This window comes from Typopeltis vanoorti, chromosome 4 (genome assembly GCF_054136105.1).
Source record: "Typopeltis vanoorti isolate ZY-2024b chromosome 4, IOZ_Tvanoo_1.0, whole genome shotgun sequence".
Taxonomy (NCBI): Eukaryota; Metazoa; Arthropoda; class Arachnida; order Uropygi; family Thelyphonidae; genus Typopeltis; species Typopeltis vanoorti.
Window position 1 is genome coordinate 86,399,126 of NC_143552.1, and position 13,596 is coordinate 86,412,721.

The window sequence follows — 13,596 nt, forward strand, 5'->3', positions numbered from 1 at the left end:
GTTTTTGCTTGCCTGATTTGCCAATTTCTGCTCATTGCTCACTTTTGTTGTTCTTACTAACTGAATCACTCTTCTGGCTTGTTCTTTATATTCTTCATGTGACTGATTATTACCATTATTCATCTTGTACTTCCTCCCAAAGTACTTTATTTTTTCAGATTTCATGCTTAAGTTCCACATTCATCCATTTTACATCTACCTTATTCAGCCTTTTGGCCTTTGGAATACATTCGTACATTGATGCTGTTATGTATTTTTTTGTAAGTTCCCATGCAGCATTTATTTCCTGACCACTCAACTCCTTGTTCCATGTTATAGCTCAAAGTTGTCTCCTAAGCTTGTCATAGTCACCAGCTTTATAATTCCACATATATCCTTTCCTTGCAAAAGCCTGCATACTGGATCACTTTCACCAACTGAAGGAAAATGTGAAACCACCGTTTTTGTAAATGATTTTTGACCAGTCAACATCCAATTATTCCACTCTTCTCGCATGTGATCTTTAAATGGTTAGTTCAAGCAGACGTTTGGTGGTTGCAATATAGAAGTTAAACCACTTGGTATAACAGCAATTTTTGTGTTATTTTCTTCTAGAAGACCTTTAGTATTCTCAATTAAATGACTACGAAACATATCCCATACTAATAAACTGTGTTTCTTCATTATATCGCCTGGTCGTGTGTTCCACACATTATTTATCCATAATTTCGCACCATTTTCGTCCATCCACCCTTTTTCGTGAAAATGTACAAAAACATCTGAAGGAAATTTTATCTTAGGTTTAGTTTTACGTTTGAAGATGATCATTGGTTTTAACTTGGTTCCATCAGCCAAACATGACAACACAACCATAAACCTTGTTTTTTCATGACCTGTACTTCAAGCTAGCACACTCTTACTACCTTTAGACTCCACTGTTTTATTGCTTATCATACTAAAGCTCATAGGAATTTCATCCATATTTCCAATATTTGAAAATAGAAATTTATTTTCTTGTCTCAACTGAATAATAAATTTATGGAAACTGATAAGTTTGTGGTCGAGATCTGCTGGTAGTTTTTGAGCAATTTTCTTTTTTTGTCGTATTACCAGATTTTGTCTGTTCATAAAACGATTACACCATCCTGAAGTAGTTTGAAATTCTATACTGTCATCTGGATTCAATCTTGACCATTTTAGTGCATTAGTGAATGGGTGATCCCTGTTCTCATTGCACATTTTTTCTTTGGCAAATTTTTTAAAATATCTTCTTTCTTCCTCCATTCTCTTACCATCTTCTTGGTTATGTCAAACTTTCTTGCAGCAGCACAGTTATTAGTTTGCTTTGCCATTTCAATTACCCTTATTTTAAATCGAACTTCATACGTTCTTCATTTTGTTGCTGATTCCATGATTTTAAATTATAACAATTTTAATAATCCTAAAATTAAAAAAAAAATGCAAAAGTAATAATTAATTAAAATTGGGGCTAATCACCTTTAATTAGAGTAATTCGCATAAATACTAAATCTATGCTATGCAAAAAAATAATGGATATAACAACAATACCCAACTTTGCATTAATACAAGAAAGAAGAAATTGGGGGGTGTCTTATACAATTGACATAAGCTTAAAAACCTAAAAATAGCTTAAAATTTAGGCCTCGTCTTATACGCCGGTCGTCCTATACACTGACATATACGGTAATCCCAATGCTTATAGTGTCAAATGCTTCCCTGGTGGCAGAATTTTGTACTATTTTTTATCTTCTATAAATCAAAACCCTCATGTTCCAGAATGCACTTACACTAGGTCTGGTTGATGTCCAATACATTTTTTGCTATAGTCCTCTTTAATTATATCCTTTTATGGGAGGTAGAATGAGTAGAGTGATTGAGGCATTAGATATGCGAAGTAACCATGCAAAAGAGTTGGTAGTTGTAATAGGACAAATGACTTGAGTGTGAACAAATAACACGTTAGATTGGATATCAAGAGATTGTTGAGATGGATAAAAGATAATAGTGTGATAGGAAAGGTAGTAAGTCTGTTTCCCAGGTATGATAGTGGTGATATGAGGCAGACAGCAAGGATTATGAATGATATGTTAGCTGAAATGTGTGAGGAGAAAGAAGTGCAGTTTGTTGACATGTAGAATGAGTTTAAAGGATGAAGTGAACTGTATAGGAGCGACAGACTGCATTTGGATGGTTTTGGTGTGAGTCGCTTGAAGAGACTGCTGCTGGAAGGTAGAGAAGTGAGTGCAGAGAATGAATCAGATCCATTGGGAAGCGATGTGGAAGAATGGGAAAGTAAGACAAGAGAGATTGAAGAGGGTGGTTATGAATGGGAGAAGTGAGCAGCACGAGTATAGAGAATGAGAGAAAAGGTGTGCAAGACAGACAGGGAAACAGGAGCCTCAGAATGGATAGAGGAATGCAGTGTGAGAAAGTAAATGCTCCAAGAGGATGTGAATGCATGTGTACACAAAAAGGGAAGGGGATGACCTGGGATCAAGGGAAAACAGTTGGATTTGAAGAAGTTCTAAGATGAATAAGAAGAAAAAGACATGGCTTAAGTTAAGCATGGAGAAATCATAAAATAATTGGTATCAGTTAGATTGGATATCAAGAGATTGTTGAGATGGATAAAAGATAATAGTGTGATAGGAAAGGTAGTAAGTCTGTTTCCCAGGTCTGTTTGCCTTTTATTCCTATAGATACAGGAATAAAAGGCAAATGAAATGGTTGCATAAATTGAGTCTATTCACCCAAAAATTATTGGAAAAAGTGACTCATGGTTGGATGAGGACGACATCCTGACAGGAATAGAGATGGAAAGGTGTGATGTGGTTTGTGAGGATAGAAAGGGTAAAAAGGGAGGAGACATTATTATTATTATCCAGGCCTCCATGGAGTCAAAAGACTCATCGTGGGAGGTCCCCCCCCCCCCAAGAAACACAAAGTCTATCATACCACTCCTTAAACTCATTGACCGTTCTCACTCTCACCACTCCATCAGGCAATGCATTCCATGGTTCAACCACCCTCCATGCAAAGAAACCACTCCTCACCCTCTTGCTCACGGTTTCCTTTCGTAACTTCCAGGGATGGCCTCTTGTCATCACTCCTTCCCTCTGTTCAACCAAGAAAGAACTCCCCATGTCAACCCTGTAACCACCTCTCAACAGTTTAAAAGTCTCAATCATATCACCTCTCTTACTTCTATCTACCAAACTCTGCAGTCCACATTCCTTCATCCGATCCTCATAACTAACATTGTACAGTTCTGAAACATGTTTGTTATCTACCTTTGTACTCTTTCCACAGTTAATTTATCCCCTTCAAATCCTGGGGACCAAATCTGAGAGCAATAGTCGAAGTGTGGTCTGATCAGGGTCTTATACAACGGAATGATAACTGTTTTATCTCTGCAGGTCAGCGTCCTTCTCATTATTGCAACAATCCTCAGTGTTACCTTCGCCACCTTTGCAATATGTCCCCTAAATTTCAGGTTTCTAATCGATCATCAACACCAGATCTCTCTTGGCTCTCCTACTTCCTCCAGTATGACTCCTCCCATAGAGTATGCAGCATCCCATCGATGTTTCCCAAACCTCAAGAGCTTACATTTTGCTGCATTAAACCGACACCTCCCCCATTCATTTGCCCATCTATGTAGCTTATTCAAATCCTCTTGCAGGGCTACCACATCTGCACTATTACTAATAATCCTTCCCAGCTTTGCATCATCTGCAAACAACTGAATATCTCCTTGCAATCCACTGACAATATCATTGATATAAAGGTTAAACAATACAGGTCCCAGTACTGAGACCTGTGGGACCCAACTTGTAACCTTTTGCCTCCTTGAAACTGCCCCACCATACACAACTCTCTGATACCTATCAGACAGCCAATCCTGAATCCAGTTTACCAGTATGACATCCAGACCCATGTGCTGCAACTTGAATATCAGCTTATCATGTTGCACCCTGTCAAATGCCTTCGCTAAGTCTAAGAAAATGGCAGTATATGTCTTTCCCTCATCTAATGATCTTGTAACTTTATTATAAAAGGCTAGCATATTGCTAAAACAAGAGTGCCCCTTCACAAATCCATGTTGACTCTCACAGATAACATTACCCTCATCTGCCCAATGTTGTATATGGTCCCTCACTACTTTCTCCAATATCTTAAGAACTAATGATGACACACAAACTGGCCTATAATTTGACACTTCCAGTCTGCTACCGCCCTTATGCAATGGCACTATCTTACGTTCCTTCCATTCCATGAGCACCTTTCCCGCAGCCAGACTTTCATTGATTTACTGACATCCAGAGTACTCAGTATTTATTTGAAACACACTCTCCTCCTGTACCTCTAAACCCTGAACCTGCCCTAATCCCTCTAGTATTAAAACTGACTCCTCCAGGATGAAATACTCCAATAAAGTGTTCATTGAACAATTCCACTGCCCTCTGCACCAGTCACTCTATTCCCATTTTTATCCCACGATATCATTCTTACACAGTCATTTGTAGTTGCTATTAATGATAGTGATAATTATATGTCCATACAAAGTAGAGATGCCAGAGGAAAATAGTGCCAGTGGTTTTGAGGCAGTATGGTATGAGATGGAGGTGAATAGAAGATATACTTAGTTGGATGTTGTTAATAGACCTGGTAATGTGGATTGTAGTGACTATGAAATGTATAATCAAATTAGCCAAGCAAATAAGAAAAGGGTGATCATTATGGGCAATTTTAATTATGACAATATAGACTGGGATGATAAGATAGCAACTGGAAGTAATGAAAATTAGTTTCTTGGGTTTTTGAAGGATAACTACCTCAGACAGTATGTAACAAAGGGCACACGAAGATTGAGGGTCTTGGATTTGGTCATCTCATCAGAGGATATAATTATAAATGAGGTGTCAAATCACTCACCAATTGGTGAAAGTGACCTGGGTGGTTGCCAGCAGTGTGAGGACCTCTCTAAGAAAAGGGTATATGTGGAACTACAAGGGGGGGGATGATTATGAAGAGCTCAGGAGACAGCTTACGGGTGTAGTATGGAATAAGGAGTTAGCTGCAAAAGAGATCAATGCAGCTTGTGGGATTTTCAAAAACTATCTAGTAGATGCAATGTCTAAATGTATTCGAAGGGTGAGAAGGTTAAATAAGGTAGTATGAAATGGATGAATAAAGAGATTAAGCATTCGATACAGAAAAAAAAGGCATTATGGAGGCAGCATAAGAGAAGTGGTAGTAATCAATTCTATGAGGATTACAAAAAACACAAATAGGGTGACTTGGTTGGTAAGAATAGCAAAAGTTCAGTATGAACAGCAGTTAGCTAATGAAGCCAAAAAGAACCCAGGAAGTTCTTTCGATATATAGCCAGCAAAAAAAAATATATGGAAGGATGGATGATATTAATTGGAGAAAATGGTATAAGAACAACTGCTGTGGAAGATATAGTGGAGGTACTTAATAAGCAGTTCATAAAGGTCTTTCATTCTTGTGAACACCATGAAGAGATGATGAGGAGGAGAGAGGTGGTAATAACCAATTCCATGAGGATTACAAACATCGAGTAAGGGTGGGACTTGGTTGGTAAGAGTAGTAAAAATGAGGTGTAAGCAGCAGTTAGCTAATGTAGCTGAAAAGAATCCTATGGAGTTCTTTTGATATATGCAGCCAGCAAAAAGAAGAATGATTATGGAGGGGTGACAACATTGATTGGAGAAAATGGTATATGGACAACTGCTGTGGAAAATATAGTGGAGATAATGGGAAGTTCATAAAGATTTCATTCTTCTGAATGTGACATCATGAAGAGATTGAGAGCAATTGATGATGGGTAAGGGAGACTGACTGTAAGTGAGCAAGAGCCGTATGGGGGAATTGAGCAAACTTGATGTTAATAAGGCTGTGGGACTTGATAATAGATCACTGTGTATTCTCATGGAATGTGACAGGGAGTTGACATCTGCCTTAACACATTTTTTTAATATGAATCTTGCACTGGATCGAGTACCAAAGGAATGGAAGGATAGTAAGATTGTGCCACTTCATAAGAGAGTTGATAGAACTCAAACATCAAATTATCAGCCTATCTGTGTGTCAGATGTTGTGATTAAGTTGTTGGAGAAGCTGGTGAGAACTAGGATCCAGAATTGGGTTGACAACAATAGTATTATCTTTGATGGACAGCATGGATTTGCTAAAATGTTTTGCATCATGTTTTAGTAATCTACTTTCTTATTACAATAAGATGATGACTTCCTTCGACAGAGGAGAGGAGACGAATACACAGTAGTATACTTAGATTTTGCAAAGGCTTTTGATAGATTACCGCATGATAAGTTGATAGTCAAACTAAAGGGGATGGAGTTGGTTATTAAATTAGTGCATTGGATCAGAGACTGGCTGTCTGATAGGTATCAGCAAGTTGTGTATGAGGGAGCAATATTCTGGAGGAGGAAAGTCACTGGTGGTGTGCCTCAGGGGTCTGTTTTAGGGCCATTTAGGGGGGTCTATTTTAGGGCTAATAAATTGAGTGAATGGGCATGGATATGGGGATGCAAGTTTAATGTTGCAAAATGTAGGATTTTAAAATTTTGGAAGCAAAGATGGGATGTTGAATTTATGCTTGGTGGGGATGTATTATTGAATGTGGAGGAAATAAGAGATCTTGGGGTGATAGTGAATAAGGATCTGAAATTTATGGGGGAGGGGCACATTACCAAAATTGTGAGAACAACACAAAGAATTCTTGGGATGATGCAGAGGACACTGACTTGTAGAAGGAAGGAAGGATTCTTGATCGCATATATAAAGCTCTGATTAGGCCACACATGGACTACTGTGCACACAGATTTGGTCACCTGGTTTTCAAAAGGATGGAGAGATGTTGGAAAGGGTCCAGAGGCGACTGACTAAGGTAGTTTCTGATCTCTGGAATGATAAATATGAGGAAAGGTTGAGAAGATGCAATTTACAGTCTTCTACTGGATAGGAAGAAGAGGGGTGATATGAAGTTACGAGTAGGAGACTTATAAGTTAATAAGGGTTTGTTATATGATTGGTGCTGGCGAGATTCTACAGAAAACAGCGAGAAATCAGGGGAGAACCAGAGGCCATACGGAAGCTGTATAAGGAGGGGTGTGAGTAGGGGAGTGAGAAGCAGGTTTTTTGCATGCAGAGTTGTGAATGATTGGAATGCCTTGCCTGAGAGTGTATTGTCTGTAGAGAATTTGAGTATATTTAAGGCACAGTATGATGAGCTGTGTATGTGTGTATATGACAAAAGGACCTCATAGACTCCATGGGGTCTGGAGATGATAATAATAATAATAATAATAATAATATCATATCCTGAACCCAGCTTGGCCTTCCTTAAGTTGTCTTTCACAATCCTTAGCTTGTTTCAAATGTTCTTATTAATCTGCAGTCAGATATTCTGCCATGGAGCTAAAAAACTTCCATATGATATATGGTGGTTTTGTGACCTCCATATATCATATCCTGAACTCAACTTGTTCTTCCTTTCTTTTCACACAGCTTTTCTTAGCCTGTTTCAAATATGTTTGTATGTTTTCACAATGATCTGAAGTTTAGGAGTCACATTGCTCAAGTTGTGAAGTCATGACGTTGGATTATGGCAAGGATGAGTATGACCATGATACGCAGAAGTAAAGAGGTTAAAGTTCCATTGTATAGGGCCTTTATCAGGCCAAATAATCCATATTTGGCCTGATTAAGGTGACCTTGTCATGTGATGTTGACAGAATGGTTACAGAGACAACTGACTAAGATGATTTCCGATCTGTGGAAGAATGTCAGGTATGAAGACAGATCTAGGAAATGTCATTTGCAGAGCTTCCTGAATAGGAGGATAATAAATGGATATGACTTAGATACATAAGTTGGTAAGGGATTGTTATCAGATTAAAAAGGAAGAGATTTTTCATAGAATGGAGGGAGACAAGGATAGAACAGGAAGCCAGTTGTGGAAACTGTATAAAGAAGATGTGAGCAGTGGGGGTGAGGATCAGATTCTCTGCATGGAGAGTGGGATGTATTACCTGAGAATGTAGTTGAGTGTGGTGTAAGTGCATCTACACCAATGCCATCTATTGCCTGCTACCAGGACCGGCACATAGTATTTTTCTTGTGTGTGTGATTAATGTTCGATGTTCGGCGCCTTTCCAAAAACGTTTTTTTTTTTGAATAAAGTGTGAATAAAATGAACAGGAAATGAAAAACAAATGAATACCACTTTAGAGTATAATGTTACCTACGGATTAGTCCTGCTTACACAAATTTTTTCAAGTTATATAAATTTTAAAAATAATATAAAATAGTAATATAAAGTTAAGAAATTTATTAAAATATTCTTTACATTAATTTTGCTAAAAGGAACTCGTCTGGCTTTCATTTTAGCAAAATCCTGTCGCAGTACATCAATGTTCATAGACTGAGCAATATTATTTTCTATTGAAATTAGTGTCAAACCATTTAGTTTATCTTGACTCATGCTTGATCCCAGGTAGTTCTTTATTAATTGTAATTTAGAAAATGTTCTCTCTCCCTTAGCAACTGAAACAGGCAAAATCAGTAGTATTCTCAATGCAATCAGTGAATTTGCAAAGAGTTCTTCAAGGGTGTTGTTATAAATCCAATTTGTCGATTATTTTGTGTCCTGACGTCGCCCTAACAGCCCGCTAATGTAACAGGCTCAAATGTCGAGAAGAATGAGTTATCAGTAGTAAGCCGACTTTTAAGGCCGGACCACATGCATCAGATCTGATTAAAATTAGGATATGGCCTTTACACAGAACTCAACAATTACTCATAAGTTGATTTATGATACATCAAAAAATAAAGAACTATTTTAAGTATATTTTCGTAAATTTTAATAAAAAATTACAGTGATATAATCGGGTCCAGGCTACAATTTCAGAATTTATTTGTTCGTTTCCGGGAAGATCTGAAGGGACCTGAACGGAAGACGACGTACATTCATAATCATATGTACCATTCTGTACCATTCGTTGTTCGTTTAAACTTTTATCTCATATTTTTTGACATCTTTTAGGTGCCTTTTCTCCTGCGGTGCCTGTATATATTGCACACTTCGCACACACCACCAGCCAGGCCTGCCTACTACTACCACTAATATTTTCACAGACGATCACAAACATCCATTCCCATGGAAGAATTCAAATCCACAGCCGTTCGACTGGAGAGTGAATACACTAGCCACCTGGCCAACCAGGTTGGCAATGGATGCATAAAACTTCCCAAAATTTGGGAAACAATAATTGTCAGAGTCCCGCTTTACATCCTAGGCCACCTACAAACTCCCATAAAGGGTGCACTGCCTAGATAGGATTTTAGAGTCACCCACATGTTTCATTTAGTATTGTGTTGTCTTTGTGTGTATGTTACAAGAGTTATTTGTAATCCGTGACAATGTCTCAGTGACTGAGACATCTTCAGGGATTACTTGACCTCCTGATGAAATATTGGAAGCATTAAAATTAGTTTTTAACCCTTTTCTAGTGCTGTAAATATTCCATTAAATCTCCCACATGAAGACTTAATCTTCACAATGTTGGAAGTTTTTTCCCAGTTGATTAGACTATAATAAATTTAATTTAATCCTTTATCCAAGTGTAAGCAAACAAAGTTTGCACCTGAAGTATCTTCAGGACTGAGGCAACTGATGGTAAAGGTGGACCAAGCTCTCATCACTCCTTGGAGAATAAATGTTGGAAAAAAACTTCCAACATCTTTCTCTAAATCCAGAGTAATTTAATAATAAGGTGGTACACCTTTTGGCAACTTGTATAGGTAAATATGACCTCTCCATTGCTTCTGCCTTAGTATCACCACTTTTGGGTCTGGCTCCCACCGACGAGACCTCAATGAAGGTCAAAACCAGTTGGAAGCTTGGGTGATGAATGGCAATGTTGTAGCCCATGAAGTTTTAATTGAGGCTCGGCTGTTGCTGTCACCCAGGTCCTGGGTGTGTGTGTGTGGGGGGGGTAATAAATGGCAGTGCTGTAGCCCATGAAGTTAATTGAGGCACGGCTGTTGCTGTTACCCCTCAGATGAGATATGAGCAAATGAGCGGCTCTGCTCAGTGGTGGGGGTGAGCCTGCCACGGTGTAGGGCCAACTGGTTCTGAGAGTTCTTCTCAGTGGCAGAGTGAGCCTGTTACTGAGGGGAACAATGCTGAGTTTTTGGAGTTTTTATCTGTTCTTGAACATTCAATAAATGTGTTGAAACCGGTCTGGATAGTGGCCGTTCCCTTAATGCATAGCATTATACATGTCTGCAAGGAGATGTGCTTTGCATTATGGAAAATATTAAGACCAGGAGTGATGAGAGCTTGGTCCACCTTTACTATGATTTGCCTCAGTTCTGAAGATACTTCAGGCACAAACTTTGTTGGCTTACACTTGGATAAAGGATTAAACTAAATTTTTCATTAATCTTCACAAACCCATCACAGAGAATCCTATGTCCATCAGATCTAGTCCTATATTTTATTTCTCTCCAATAGCTTAATTTTGAATATAAATATACAGACTGGTCCATAACTGAAAATATCTGTCCTTGAATCATACTTATGCTGTGGTGCCTTTTTTTTTCTCCTCCCACTCCTTGGGAACCTTTTTCATCGCAAGACTTTCATTATTAACCAGGTTAAAGACCATAGCTAACTCTTTTGCAGATCCTTTTGAAAATACTTTGTGATATACCATCCATTAATATAGACATACAAACCAGTTAACATTTGATACAACTCTGATAGTTTCAGCTCTAATTCTCTCTCATTTGCTTCTCTTCTGTGTTGCACATCATCATCATTTACAACAGTATATGCTGATAAAGTGCATATTAAATAATTCCACTATATATTCTTTGTTATGGTCACTCTTCTATCATAACTATCCACGAGTATCACCTTCCATAATTACTGTACCCCTTCCTTGCCATATAGTTGAAGAATTTCCTTGAATTATCTTAGCCTGACTGTCCAGACTCCTTTTATACTAAACTTTTTCTTTCTTTATCATTTTTGTCACCTTTCTAGCCTGCACTTTATATTCTTCCATAATTACTGCACCCCTTCCTTGCCATATAGTTGAAGAATTTCCTTGAATTATCTTAGCCTGACTGTCCAGACTCCTTTTATACTATACTTTTTCTTTCTTTATCATTTTTGTCACCTTTCTAGCCTGCACTTTATATTCTTAAAGCATCTGAGCATTGCCATCTCTTATTATTATTAACATCTGACCTCCATGAGTCAAACGACTCATCATTGGAGGTCTGTACTTATGCAAAAAGATCATTGAAAACCATGCCTTAAACCCGTTCAGAGTTTCTGCACTCATCACTACACTTTCCGGCAATGCATTCTACTCACCAATCACACCCTACGCAAAGAAACTGCTTCTCACATCCTCTTTATACAGTTTCCAGAGATGGCCTCTAGTTCTTCCTTTACTTTTCTCTACTCTATGAAAAATCTACTCCATATTATTCTGGTAACAACTCCTCACCAACTTATGTCTCAATCATATCCCCTCTCTTTCTGTTCACAAGGTTTGGGAAATGACATTCCTTCAATCTCTCTCTCTCCCACTAGTTCTACCATTATCTGTCTCTACTCTATTAAAAATCTATTCCACATTATTCTGGTAACAATTCCTCACCAACTTATGTCTCAGTCATATCTCCTCTCCTTCTGTTCACAAGGCTTGGGAAATGGCATTCCTTCAATCTCTCGCTCTCTTTCTTTCTATCTGACATTCTATACACCTGACACTTACTTAGTAAATCTTCTTTGAATCCTCTCCAATACAGCCATATTTGTTGCCTGAAAACCAGGCAACAAATCTGCACATGGTAGTCCATATGTGACCTGATCAAAGCTTTATACAAGCGAACCATAATTTGCTTCTGCATGTGAATGTTCTTCTCATTAGTGACAGAGAGAAGGATAGAATCATCATCATCATCATCATCATATCCTCCATACAGTCCAGCATATGCACTGTGGGATTCATTCAGCTGACATGTTTATCATATTTAACCTTAAAATGAAACCCTGTCAGTGCTGACACATTGCTCAGCAGTGAGATATTGCTAGTGCTCCAGCTCTTTTCCATAATACGGAAGCAGATATCCAATCTCATATTCTTGCTGTATATTTACACAGAGATGAGATTTTGTAATATTCTGACCATTACCTATTCATCCATCTCTATTTTCTCTTCAGTTCCTGTTAGATCAGTCATTATCTGGGTGATACACCCACACAAAGTGATCAGCGGAATTACTCAGTTGAATATTTAGATTTATGTGCTGTATAAACTCATCATTAGATTTCATGAATTGACCAGAAAATACAGCACATATAAATAAACACAAGTTTAATCAATCCTATATTTTTTCTCAGTCACTTAGATATTATCAGGAAAATAATATTAAAATTGTAAAATCTCACACAAAAATGCACAATGCAATAAGTCAAAAAATTAGACTGAAAGCCTCAAGTCCTATGAGGAGGGGGGGTACTCTCTATGGGGTAACCCCATAGAGAGTAACCATATTTATTAAGATTGGATCAGTTTTTTTATTCAGCTGCTGATTCTAAAAAAAAAAAAAAAAAAAAAAAAAAAAATTCAAGTTTGTATTTTTTATGGTGAAGCATAGTAGTTTTTTCCATTTGATTCTGTGTAAAGGGTATCCACAGCATGGTCATCTAGATTTCACCAACCATATTTATGGCAGCAGATGTATTTCTTATGTACTTCTAGACAGATGTTAGCAGATCTCTCAGTTTGACCATAATATGATAACTTGTAAGAACAAAGAACTTCGTAAACAGCTGGAGAACAGAGAGAGGAAGTAGAGAATCCTTGGGAGAGCAGGTGAGGACTACTAACTTCAGATGAGGTTTGAATGCACTGCAGAGATTGTACTTTTTTAGAATTCTGGCTGTTTTTCTGAAGTGCCCTCAATATAAGGAACAATGATGGCATTACTATAGTCTGCATGTTGAGAGGGATGTGAGGAGATGGGAGGAACAATTAATTTGTTGATCTTTTTGGTATTGTAACCATTCAACAAAAAAGGTCTGGCTAATAAAGCAGAGTTCAACTGTAAGGAAAACTTGGGTGGAATAGAAATTGGAAGCTCTGTTGACAAGGTTTTGATAATACTATATTGCTGGGGGGGGGGGTTGATGGGAAAGTTTGTGTATGTATGTATCTGCCTGTCTGGTTGGGTTTTCTGTAAACTGAGAAAGAAAGAGTGTCATGGGAAAGATGAATGATTAGAGTATCAAGAAAAGGCATTTTATTATTATTTTCTTTTTCTTTAGTGAACTGTATTCTGTGATGCTGGCTGTGGAAGAGGAAGAAGTCTGGCCATGTGGTCAAATAGAGAACACATTATCAGTGTATCTTAGCCATATAGAATGAGAACAGCAGTATCAAGAGCATGTTTTTCAAAATGCTCCTTATAGAAATTGGTTAGGGGGGGGGGGATAGAGCCCATAGCTGTACCCTCCATCTGTTTATA

The 13,596-nt window shown here is 37.9% G+C and overlaps 1 protein-coding gene across 1 annotated transcript in view; it reads left to right on the forward strand.

Moving 5' to 3' along the window:
- Positions 1 to 13,596, forward strand: part of LOC150107476 (uncharacterized) — a 574,892-nt gene that overhangs the window by 35,932 nt on the left and 525,364 nt on the right. The gene's annotated exons all lie outside the window — the stretch shown is intronic.